This window comes from Vanellus vanellus (genome assembly GCF_965231255.1).
Source record: "Vanellus vanellus genome assembly, chromosome: 9".
Taxonomy (NCBI): Eukaryota; Metazoa; Chordata; class Aves; order Charadriiformes; family Charadriidae; genus Vanellus; species Vanellus vanellus.
Window position 1 is genome coordinate 16,984,119 of NC_138914.1, and position 13,647 is coordinate 16,997,765.

The following is a 13,647-nucleotide window of genomic DNA, read 5'->3' on the forward strand; positions in this document are numbered from 1 at the left end:
CATACCACTGTGAGTGACATCTCAACAGCAGCCCAAGAGCTAAGAACTGGCTAGCTGAGGCCTAGCTGTGCACTGATAGGCCTACATTGCTCCCTATAAAAATTTGAGTGACAGCCGATTGGGACACTCAGCACTGTATTTCATCCATGCAGCACAGTCCTACCCTTAGGCTGGTAGTTTGGAATAAGTGCTTTTCAAAGTTCTGTGCAGGACAAGCACATGAAAAGTTGAACCACAACCAAAAAATATCAAGGCCTGGAACGGGGCCGGGGGGAGGAAGAGAAGTCTATGGGGTAACATCCAATTTGTGGCTAAAGTGGCAAGCCTCCATCTCCACGTACTTATGAAATCTCCGAATGTTTTCCCATGCCTGATCTTGTCACCAGTTTTACACTTCTGTTCTGCATAAATGCAAAGCATTATCATTACAAGCAGCACTTGGAAAGGCAATGGTGCATTACTGGAGGTTTCTCATAGCACACAATAACATCCAGTCTGCTCAACTTCAAAAGAATTTCTGTACTGGAAAGGAAATAGTAGGGAACAAATTATTAAACTCTCTTCTTACTTGCTCACACTACAGTACAACCTTGCCCTACCAAGAGACCACAGAATTGTTTTTTTAATTTTTTTCTTTTTACACTGTTGAGCTTTAACTTTATAGGAACACAAAAATCCTACAGAAAGCAAATTTTCTCTTCATAGCATGATACTTATGGTCTAGAGGCAGCACATCTTGAAACATTAGTGCTCAATGTCTTAATTACTAGGCACTGTTAAGCTGATCCTTAAAACTCAGAGCAATATGAACAGCAGGTGATACTACCATGTGCACCATTATGAGCAGAAATTACTGAGGGCAGCATGATAACTCAGACAAGTTTTATGAGGTCAATGGACCTCAGACATTTGTTATGCATGATAATGGTATAAGCAAGAAACATGACTTTTTTGTACAACTTTGGGGGAAAATGATGGGTACGACACATATCTACACTGTTCTAAAACATATTAAAGATAGGAAAGAACATCAGGGCACATAAAGACAAATAAACCCTAAGAAAAGTTGTTTCTCTAGAAAAATTGATACAGCATAGCTACTTCCTTTTCAAAGAATTATGCCAATAATTCAAATAGCTTTCAGTTCTTGGTAGTATGTCCATACATGAAAACACAAGCTGGCTATCCAGTTATTAGTACCAGAATACTGAAGGTTGAGATATAACATAGTAAAAACTTGCCTCCTGACACTGTGGACAGAAGATGATTGCAACAGCTTTAAGACCCGTAGCATTCAAGTGAAAACATCTGGATGTAAGCTATATACAACCTTTAACATTTGGTTTAAGCATACCTTGCCCAAAAATAAATTAAAGCTACATATATATACGAAGTTCGCTTGAAGTGGCAACTAGAGACTTTATGCAAATACGAAGAGAAGACATAGTGTTTTCCACTAGTTACTGTACTAAAATTTATTTTTACAGCAAAGTTTATTCACTTATTATTGACATTTAATGAAGCAAAATCAGGATCCCTTGAAGAATGACCAATGGGTCTACCGATTTTCAGTTTAAAATTACAAACCCAAAAGATTTGGAAGTTTAAAAAAAAAGGGGGGGAGGGGATAAAGGGTAGGGAAACCTATGACAGAAACTTTGAAGGTTTTTTAAAATTATAAAAAAAAAAAAAAAATCCAAGAGAAGTTACATAATCCAGAGTCAGAATAGAAAAGGAGAGTTTACTAAGACTTAAGTTTGTCAGAGAGCTCTCTCACAATATCAGCATACATTGTCATTTTCTCCACACCCAAGACAGAAAGGTCACAACCACTATTGTTTTGTTGCAAAACTAGTTCTACATCATCTTACTGCATTTCATTTTTAAATAAAAAGCATTATTTCAACAAGCAGGTCTAATACTAGAAATACCACTAGCTGCATACACTCACACGACAAAGGCTACTAGAAGACTAAAAACTACATGTACTTAACTTCACAAACAAATAGTTAGACCAACCAAAACCAGGACAAACAGAAGTCAGGTGGACTATGCACCTACACAGTAAATAAGGATAGGAACCTGTACTCACCCACATGAAGGCCTCACACATGTCCTCTCACAAATCGCAAGAATGCATTCTTCTCACAGTAAGAAGACTCAACAGAACAAACTTTAACCACTCCTTAATATTACACTCTACATTCTTTACTCTCTAGCTTTTTCTTCCACTACCCCCCTTACTCCACAACATCTCTTATTACCTAGGCTGGCCTTTCTAGAGCACCTGAATCTAATGGGTTGATTGGTCCCAGCTGGGGAAGATAATGAGGTGCTCAGTGAGGTCCACCTGTGTGTGGTATTGCTTTTTAAAGCAACCACATAGAATTTGTTAAAAGATCTTTACTAGCTTATACCTTTCTAGAGTTATTTACTACACATTTTATCTCTGCAATTCATACTGTAAGGTGAACTTGAACTTAATTTAAGTTTCTCCTTAATGTGCTATTGTGAATGCTTCAGAAATAACCCATTAACCTTCAGGAATTACTGGATCCATGATCTACAACAATGAAGAATTTTTATTGTTGAAAAAACTTTTTATTATGATGTTTTCTTTTGGTGAAGATTTTCTTTGTAATAGTGATTTACTTTACTACTCTAGAGAGGTGCAATTTGAATATCGTGAAGAATTAGAGGATTCCTGTTTCTTTACAGGCAGAAAAGATCTTTACCTCTGACAGAAGAGCCAGCTGAGGCACTATGGGGGCATGTGTGATAAAATATCAGAATACAATATCTCTAACATTATCACTGATTTGTGTCAGTCCCTAGGCACTACTGTAATGAACATGAGTAATCTGAACTCAAGAATATGGATTATCTCAACACATGCTGCTGATAATAGGATGTGCTAAAAATGCATAATAGATATAATTTGGGGCCAAATAAATGGAATAAATTAAAAATATTTTTCAGTTGCAGGTATAGGTGGGTTGACCTTGGCTGGATGCCAGGTGCCCACCAAAGCCACTCAATCACTCCCCCTCCTCAGCTGGACAAGGGAGAGAAAATATAACAAAAGGCTCATTGGTCAAGATAAGCACAGGGAGATTGCTCAGCAATTACCGTCATGGGCAAAGCAGAATTGACTAGGGGAAATTAATTGAATTTATTGCAAATTAGAAGTCAGAGTTAGGTAATGAGAAATAAAACCCAAAATCTTAAAACGTCTTCCCCCCACCCCTCCCTTCTTCCCAGACTCAACTTCACTCCTGATTTTCTCTACCTCCTCCCCCCACAGGACTGCAGGGGGACAGGGAATGGGGGCTTCGGTCTGTTCATCACACATTGTCTCTGCTGCTCCTTCCTCCTCAGGGAGAGGACTCCTCACACTCTTCCCCTGCTCCAGCATGGGGTCCATCCCATGGGTGACAGTCCTCCACGAACTGCTCCAGTGTGGGTTCTTCCCACAGGCTGCAGTCCTTCAGGAGCAGACTGCTCCAGCGTGGGTCCCCTGCAGGGTCACAAGTCCTGCCAGCAAACCTGCTTCACTGTGGGCTCCTCTGTCTACATGGGTCCACAGGTCCTGCCAGGAGCCTGCTCCAGCGCAGGCTTCCCACGGGGTCACAGCCTCCTTCAGGCATCCACCTGCTCTGGCATGGGGTCCCCCATGGGCTTTAGGTGGATATCTGCTTCATGGGTTGCAGGGGGACAGCCTGCCTCACCATTAACCTCCCCACAGGCTGCAGGGGAATCTCTGCTCCAGTACCTGGAGCACCTCCTCTCCCTCCTTCTTCACTGACTTTGGTTTCTACATAGTTGTTTCTCTCACTCCTCTCTCCTGGCTGCTGTCACACAGGTTTTTTCCCCTCTTCTTAAATATGTTATCCCAGAGGTGCCACCACTGCTGCTGATGGGCTCTGCCTTGGCCAGCGGCAGGTCCGTCTTGGACCTGGGCGGTATGGACTCTATTGGACATAGAGGAAGCTTCTAGCAGCTTCCCACAGTAGCCACCGCCCAGCAAAACCTTGCCATGCAAACCCAATAGACAGGTGTTCCAATTAAAATATCTGAAACCATTATTGCTGTATGCCAGCACTGAACTCCATGTCTAAACACCCAATACACATATTCCAATATTTCAGCAGTGTTCAGGTCTCCTGACTTGAATATAAAACCCTGGTGTGCAACATGTGCAAATTAAGCAACTTTACAAGTTTCCAAAGTACAAACTTACATGGCTGTGTTACCCTAAATCTTCCACAGTTCTATCCGCAGTATCACTGCATTAAAACAAGCTTTCCTTATTGTATTAGTGAATGCTGGTCTCCTTACAGCATAAATGTTTTATTTTATTCTGAGGCTTACTGTAAAAGACATGTGGAGTTAACTAGTTTATTTAGATCCAGCAAGATGCACGCCTATGTGGAAAAACTCAGAGAACAAACACCTAACCAAAGCCACTGCTATGGCCCTTACTAAAACAAGCCTCAGTATCCCAAATGCAACTGCCAGAATCATTAAAGCAAGACCTTAAACATCAAAAAGTATTTGCATCTATCAACCCGATCTACTAAAAGATGTCCCTGCCTATGGCAGGAGCATTGTACTAGATGATCTTTAAAGGTCCCTTCCAACCCAAGCCATTCTATGATTCTATTATATACTTGAATATTTCAGCTAGCATCCCCAAGAGGCATTTGGAGTTATTAAAATCTGAGATTCTTTGCTGCTTCTTCCTCATTCCCCTTTCATTTCCCCAACCAACCAAATAAAATTCAAAATTATGTCAACTTTCATAGGAGTAATGGCCATCTTAAAATGAGTACATATTATTGTTGTTTACAGCTTATTACTTGGCAAGACACAGAGGAAAAAAAAAATCATATATGTACTCAATAAAGTGCCAGAACAAAAAGTTCTTTAGTAATTTTTTAATTTCACATCACTTAAAATACATCCAGAAAAATAATTCCATCGGGCAAACTAAGCAGATAAGGTCGGTTAGAAAGGTTTCATGGATATGTAGTCTGAAACCTCATACTTGGAATCTGCTCCACATAAGCTGACAACTCTATACAGAAAAGCCTTAATTGAAGCTATGGAGCTGCTTGGGGAAAAGGGCTGGCATTTGCAGTTTAAATGCATCTAAGCAAGCAGAGACTCGATGCAGTTCTTATCCCCAGCTACTGTTCATTGCTCTGTGTAATGTGACTGTTTATCCCAATCCAAGTCCTGTAGGATAGGTTTTCACATCAAAATCACCATTCCTACCCTTACATTCTCAGTAGAAAGCTAAGCTAAACTCTAATACCAACTCAGTGCCTCTCCAGGCTGAGACATTTCAAAGAAAAATTTATAGGAAACTTGCATGAGTATTGGTTGTGCATTATCTGCAGAAAGGATAAATAAAGGGATTTCTGACTCCATAGCTAATGGTCAGTTCAGAACTTTTCACCAAAGCTAAAGTAGCACAATGAAGAAATGAAATAATTCTGTAAATAAATCATTAAACATGTAAAAAACAGTAAAAGAGGCTAGAGGAACTTTCATGAATGGAAAGTCAGTTAACCAGAAATGGAACATATCTCTGGATGTCTGGTTTTAGAACAACATATAATTGCTCTAAAGATTCTTTGGGGTTTTTTCAACAATTTCACCGTGGACTTTACAACTGACCTAAATCAGCACTGAAGTACTTCCAATGCAGTGTAAATATTAAAAATGACTGCAAAAATACCGTTCATTTATTGAACAGATCTATAGATGAGACTTTTTGTTAGGTTCTGACTCAAAAAATGAGTTTTGTCTATACAATGTAGAGGTTTAATCTAGTCTCTATTTGAATTCAGGACTGCTTGTTCTAGCAGCTGCCTTGCTGTCTGCCCAATGCTGTCTAGTCTTCTTCACACATTAACTTACATGTTCTATTTTTTACTAAGCATTAAAATACTTACCATATATGACACAAATCATAGTAATACATATTTGAGGTAATGGATGTTTTTCCATCCTTTTTTTAATGTAATTAAAGTAAGATGTTACACTCTAAGAGCCTAATCAGCCTTCAGCAATTGAAAAACACCTTTGGCATTTCAGGGATTTCATTGCAAGTTCCTCATTAATTGAGATATTCAGAGGGAAAATTGTAAAACGGTGTCCAGTGCAGGTGATTAGACTGGAAGCCACATATTACTGGTAAAAAGTACACAGTATTGGAAATACAGGAATGAGTTTGTATCTGGAGCAGGATGCGAAAAGACACAAAGGAATTTGAGGTTACAGTGGCTTTCATGTTTCTCTCAAGATACTCAGGTAGGGACACTTTAGCCATTTAGCTGGCTGGGTCCATGATAGCATAAGGACTCTTTGCTATAAACCCTAACACCTTTGACTTACTTTCCTCTTTGCTCAACTTACAGCACAACTGCTCCTGTATCTGACAAAAACAATACTACCTGTAAATAAATCCATTGAAAACAAATTTTAATTTCATTGTTCACACCCTCGCCATTCAAAGGTACTCCGAATTTCAATGTTCTGCTCTTTGGTTTTGGCTCTTTTTATGAGCAAGGTGTTTGTCTTTTCTAAATGTGTTCAAGCATTTAATTCTGCTTTGGTGTTTCAGTTTATGGCTTTTCTATGTGCTTGCAAGGCACAGAGGTAAGAGATAAAATTAATTTATGTCTACAAGATCCAGAAAAGGAAATGGCTATTCAATGCAAAGAAATATTAGTGTTCATTGTTATATGTCATACAGTTTTAGAAATCTTCCTCTCCCACATGGTTATAGCTAATGGTAAAATTTCAAGAATATTAGGGAACTACAAACATGCTGGTTTAATAGTATTTTAGTGATCCCAAATCAACTCCACTCAACACAGTTGTGTGTATTTTTCCCCAACGTCTTTACTATATATTGGAACAAGCATTCAGAGGATTATTTATGACGTGACCAGAATAGAAATCACTAAGGTATTCAGCTCTAGTACTGTTTGAATGTGTACTAGGTTTCCTGCTAAATTCCTCAAGGCAAAAAGAAAAGATGCACAGATGGGAACTATCTCTGTGCAAACTGATGCATTAGGAAAGAAAAATCTGATTAAATCACAGTTAATCTCACCCATTTCATGAAACACAACAGACTTATAACATCAGTGGTTGTAATTTAAACCTATCCTTGGAAAATACTTGTAAAAAGATTATGACATTCAGGCACTCTGATATAAACAGAGAAAAGATTTGACCAAGGAAGAAATAGACACACTCCGAGATGAGCGAGCGATTGATCTGAGCCAGATGAAAGGGTGCACATGCTACACTAGGTCACTTCCAGTTTCTTATACAAGGTTATGCAGTGTTTAGTTCCTCAGGAGATAACACAGACTCTAGTGTTAGAAGCCTACACCTACCATATGTCATAGGAGAGAAGGCAGAGACAGAAGTTAATAAAGCAGCAAATGTCCCATGTTTCTTCTCCTCCTTCTCTCCAGTAAATCCTTTTTTTTTTTTTTTTTTGAAAGATCCTGGAAATACTTCATTCTTTGTAATGAGTTTTAATTCTCGTTTGCCTTCTGCATCTGGCCAGGCACAGCAGCAAGGGCATTTTCATTTGTACCCAAAATCTAACTCCTTGAGGAATAAATGATAACATAAATGGGAATAGAGCCAATCAGATCTTAAGAGTCATTTCAGCTTTCATTTATAATTTCTAAAAACTCTAGATTCTGAAATTAAGATATGCCAAAGGTACTACAGAAGAGTGACACAGAACAACTGGTAATGTTTGTTAAGTATATAATATTCTATACTCATTTCCCCTTTCTTTTTTCACACTTATAACTAAAACCCTGTACTAAAACACAGCTAAATGGACATTGGTATGTTTTACTACTAATCTCCTATGCTGTTGCAAACCAAAATTACATCAGCAAAGTTATAGGGCATTTTCTGAAGTAATGAATCAAAATAAAATTGCTCAGATGTTCTTGAAGGACCTGGGGACTAGGATGCATTTAGCACACGTCTTCAGCTAGTTTGCAAAGGTGGTACTGGTAATTGGTGTCAGCTTGGGGAAAGAAGTTTTTTGTACTCTGAGCAAACTAGCATCTCTCTGGCCAGGAGCAAGTGGCAGAGAAATTTCCCTTGGCTCCTGATGACCACAAGCATCATTGTTGCGAGCTCCCTAAACTAGAGGAATCCATATAAGGTTTATGCACTGAGATAACCAAAGACATCCACGTTCCTCCACCTAGGAAACAAAGCCACAAAACCTCTCTTTCAGTTAGACAGCTTCCCTGTTTGCAAAGAAATCCTGAAAGAAAATGCATACATGGCAGTCTACCATTTCTGCACTCTGGTGTAAAGACCTCATTTCAATTTCTTGTCATCAAATTAGGCAAAATAAGTATTTGTATCTACTTACTAACATCACAACTGTGCTTTAATCACTGGACTGTTCAAGGGAGACACACATATCCGAAGCATACTCAGAGTAAGTCTATGGGACTGATCCTCAGTGCCAGACAAGCCGAGAAACAGCTCACAGTCAAAAGTACCATCTAAGATCTTCTCTCCTAGGTCTTTCAAGCAGCACAGATACATTGACATCCTGCAAGTTAATTGGTCTTGATAAAGAGTTCAGATTATGACCTTATTAGTGGAAGCTAAACCTTGGCTTTGTCCTGCTCTGTGAAGAGTTATCAGCCTGTTTGGTGTTCCCTGCATTACACTCCACTGCTCATTGTCAACATACCTTTATCCTGATTCTAATAAATAATTATGAAGTTTCATGGGAGCAAGATCCTACAAAAGAGAAAAATACTTACTATTTCATGTTTAAGTTACAGTAAAACACAGATGTAATAAACAGCATTAAGCTTTTGTACAAGCACAAAGACAGCAAGAGAATTTTGGACCCAGGAGTGAATATAGGTGGAAGCTATTTGGTAAAAGTTGCATTTAAATGCATGAACACCTGTGACAGAATTCAGTTAAGTGCTGCATCAGTGTATTTCAGCTTCAGTCCAAAACATTTGAAATCATTTGAAAGTAATAGCCATTGGAGCTAATCGTGCAAAACCAGCTTGGAAACTGTGAACATTTATTGACAAGGTTCCTTTTTATCAAGTCCTTCTAGTACTTGCTAGAAGTTCCAGCCTCAAAAAGCCATTACTAGGATCTATAGATATTCTTTGTGATGTGCTTTCTCCCACTGATTTATCATCTTTTATTTCACTGTAAAAACTTCACTGTAGGACTGAAGTGATTTCAGATTTGCACACAGCTTCACTAAAGTATTTTAGAGATATTTCAAGTAGCATTAAATCGAGGCATTTGACCTTGGCAAAGCATTTTATTATACTTTTGTTAGATGTCTCAGAAAGATTACCCACCTTCCTTACTGCTAATTTCTCAATACAGTACGCATTTCTAATTTTAGACTTACAAAGCTATTGAACTTTCCCTGAAAACAAAGTATCTGAAGTCCTTCCAACACCCAGCCTCTCTCTCTCCTCTGTCCCTGAGGATTTTGACGAGCGTAATAAAGATATTCCTTATTCAAATTGACCTTGTTCTATTTCATTGAAAATAGGCAAGTTTTATCAATGTCATTCATTGCTTAGCAGCAGCCAAGAAGATTTCCATCTCTCAAAAGAAAGAAGAGAGAAAAAAAGCAAGGAAAAGTACATAGGAAACAGATTCATTGCAGTTTTAGGTTTGAACAAAACAGTAAATTAGTTTCTAACCTGTGCAGAACTAAGCTATTTGAAGAGAAATAGACAAAAGTCTCTGCCATCTTAAACAGAAGAAACCACTTCATCTTAAGAAGGCCTTCTAAATTTTTCACTAGAATAAAATACTTAACTTTACCTAGATCCTTGAATCCCATCTTACTTGAGACTAATCACATTTTTTAACTGATATTACTATTAAAAAAGTGAGCTTGGGTGCATAGCTCCAACTTGCACTATTATTACAAAAGGTAATGAGAACACATAGTCACTCATATGTACTCTCATTAGTATAAAGCTATGTGATGTATATTTAGGCAATGGCCCTGCAACAATATTTTGTGTTAAAACCACAAAAAAAATATGCAAATTTTCATAATATGTTAAATATGACTTTTCTTAACCTGAATTTTCACTACAAGGGAACATTTTTTGTGATGATATGTCATAACATTTAACTTTTAAATTGCTAGGTCTTTGTAATTTAGACTGAAAGTGTGAGTGGTTTTGTCCACTGTCTTGCTTCATATGTCCATATGTAAATGTTGCAAGTCTAATCTTTATACAGTTTTGGGAAACTCAATATTTTGAAATCTGGAAAGTCTCATCATCTCTGTGGAATTAAGTATCTTAGTAAGATCTACTGCAGCAGCTGAACTTGTATTTATTGGTAGCAGCTAGTGCCTGAATTCTCAAACACATTTGCATAGCAACAGCTTTCCCACTAACTCCCAGTCAAGGAGAGCTGTGAGACTGCCTTACTACTCTCATGACAAGACACATTTAATGTTCACGGTTTCTGGCTTTCAATCTTTACCACCTAGGCACCTTCAGTGTTGTCTTTACTTTTTGCCTAGAAGCAACAGAATACTACAATATATGAAAGTGGTTTCTATGTGTGTAATACAAGCTTGCAAAAGAAATCACAAGGTGCTCCACACAGCTAGTCTGCACCCCTGCAAAGCACCACAGCAGTTCTTGGGGCTGCTCCACCTTGCAAAGATGACCACATTTGTCCTGGCTGCAGTAGAATGAAGTAGAAGCAAATTAGACTAGTTGAGGGAATGCAAATCCAGGCAAACTCCATCAAATGACTGTGTAAAAGTACTTTCCCAGTAACACCTTCACCTGTCTGACAAGAGATCCTATGAGCTAGTCAGTATATATCTAGTTACAGGATTCCTACTGGACTTTTGTCAAAACGGGCATAGACAGAATCCTTTTCACCCTATGCAGAGCCACACACCTATTGAACTGTAGGTATTTAATCATCCTAGGACTTCATGGTTACCCTGGCAACTTCATGTATTTCCCTATGGATACCAAACACCCACTTAGAAGGAAAATGCCTTTATCAATATGAAAAATTGATCAGTTATTTCTAAATCAAACATTCAAACTAGTCAGAATAAATTAGCTATACTGTTTGAAAGATCTAATAACTTATTCGAACATATTTCAGGTGTTGCCTTGGATGTCTCAGCGTGTACTTTGTGCAGGTGTATAGGTGTTCATAAACACACACACACTTACATACATCAATTGCAACTCCAGGAATTTGGAGTTCCACATGTGTTATTTAAACAACATTGTCTTATGGTAGCTTGAGAAATAACACTGACCTTATTTTCTGAGGTTTGTTTTAGTCATCTTTGTATTCCTGGCATATTAAACCACTGTAAAATAAAAAATCCACATCCCTCAAAAAAAAAAAAAAAGTTAAGGGGAAAATCATCTAATCTTCATGATCAGAACATAAATATGTTCATTAGACCATGCAAGTGTGACATTTTGGTCATTTGCATGCAGCCATTCTGTCATTCCTCACTTGTAACTCTAATTTTACACAAGCAGATGTCAGAACCATAACAAGATTTAACCTAACATATATATAAGCTTAGAAGTGGCCATAAACCCCAAGTAACTGAATGCAAGCCAAAATCTAACATACATAATCACATGTTCTGATTCAATTTCCAATACTCTCAACTTTTTACTTTTATGAGGTATTTTGGGGAATCAACAGCTATCTTGATTTTTTCTGTAAATAGTTTCCAATGATTTTGATGTATGAGTTAAGCTGATTTGCTTTACCCAAACTTTTTAATGCAATATGTAAATCCCAGTAGCACTTATAGGCCGATCAATGTCTTTCCATACTGCCAATCACTGTATTTCAAACTTGTATTTTGCTTCAGTCTGCTATCCACTGCTCTCTATTTTCACTTTCAGTATTTATTCTCTGCTTTCGAGTGTATTTCAAATCACTTGCTTTGCAGACATATTACCTTCCAGAGGCAGAAAGTGCATTATCACTAATGTCAGCTCTCTTTTTAGTTTTCCAGAGTTATTATTCACCATAGCTGCTTCCTGTAATGCTCTTTCCTTAATGGATAAGGGAACAAGGGGCTGCAGTGCATTTAATTGTTCCAAACTTTCTTCTCTTCTCATTACCTGCCCCTTCACTAGCATGTAGTAAAAGCAAGCGCACTTCATAGGAATAGCCCTCCAAGCACCATTCACGCACTGAAAAATAGTATCATAGATGACTGTGAATGGGTGAATATGAAATGCTTACTTTTCCTGAGACATCATACCTGATAACTTTTATTTCCTTCCTTTAACTTTTTGTCCCTAAGCAAGGGACAGAGTACATCGAATCCCCTATCAACATTTGTCTTTCTCACCTTGTTTCTTTAATCTCTTATGCTGGAAGATGTGTCTGAATGAGAAGAAATTCGATTTTGGAAGTCCATTTGATTTTAAAATAAGTCAAAAGGTCCAGGGGCCATATGTTTGAACTATACTCCCCATATATCCATTTAAAGCAAAACTGGTATTGAGCAGCTGCATCTCTCTTCTAGGAAAAAGGATGTTAACAGTCATTAAGAAGAAATAACCTGCCTTCCATGATGAAAATCAGTCAGATTGAATAGGTCAATGAAAGACACAGGACAGACATATTTTGATGATGAATTTGGATACAAACTAGTACCACAGAGACCAGAAGCATGAGTGAAGATAGGAGCTCTGTCATGATCATCAAACAATACAACAAGATGATATTGCAAGCAGCAGATGGTATTACAAAAGATTCCATTACCAAAATATTTAGTTACACAGGGACAGAGGTTTTATTAACAATTATTTGAATAACAATCCTGAATTGCACTAAGGCAAGAAATCCATTTATGCACGGTACTGAAAATCTACCACTCTGGATTTCTGCTGAAACATAGACAGATGAAAGGCTTCATGAATTTACTTTGAGCTGTCTGATACCTCAAATATCTTGCATTTTTTTCTACATATTGACTTGATCATCCCAAGTACCTTCTCTAAGTTATTTCTAATGTTGAATATGCAAGATTTACCAAGGCAAGTACCACTGAAACTACCAGGGAATTCGGTCTCTGAAACTAAATAAATAGCTCTAACATTTTAGTCATCATGCAGAGGAATTTAAAAAATCTGACACTTTTCAATTTTCATTGAGGTGTTTGATCTTTGAATGATTGATATGAAGGCAAATCAGAGAGGCATTTTCACTATTTGCATTCATTACTTACACTTTTATATAGCGTTTGTGTCTGCAGGCCAACAGACTGTGAGCAAGACATATGGGAAGTGAGTGTCCTGCCCTGTTCTGAAAAGATGCAACAGGAGCTGCAATCAAAACTTGTTATCTGCCGATCTGTACAGAGAAACTTTAAAAAGGGCAAGTGTCTTATTTTTGGCTTAACATAAAAGCTAGCACAAAAAATATATGATGAAAGTACTAATCTTAGAATTAGACAATTAGAATTAGCTTGTTGATAGCACCTTTGATACAAGATCAGAGGTTGGCCATGCTTCTTCCTTTGTAGGGAAACTTTGACCTGTTGGATATGAGAGACTTGTGAATGTGACA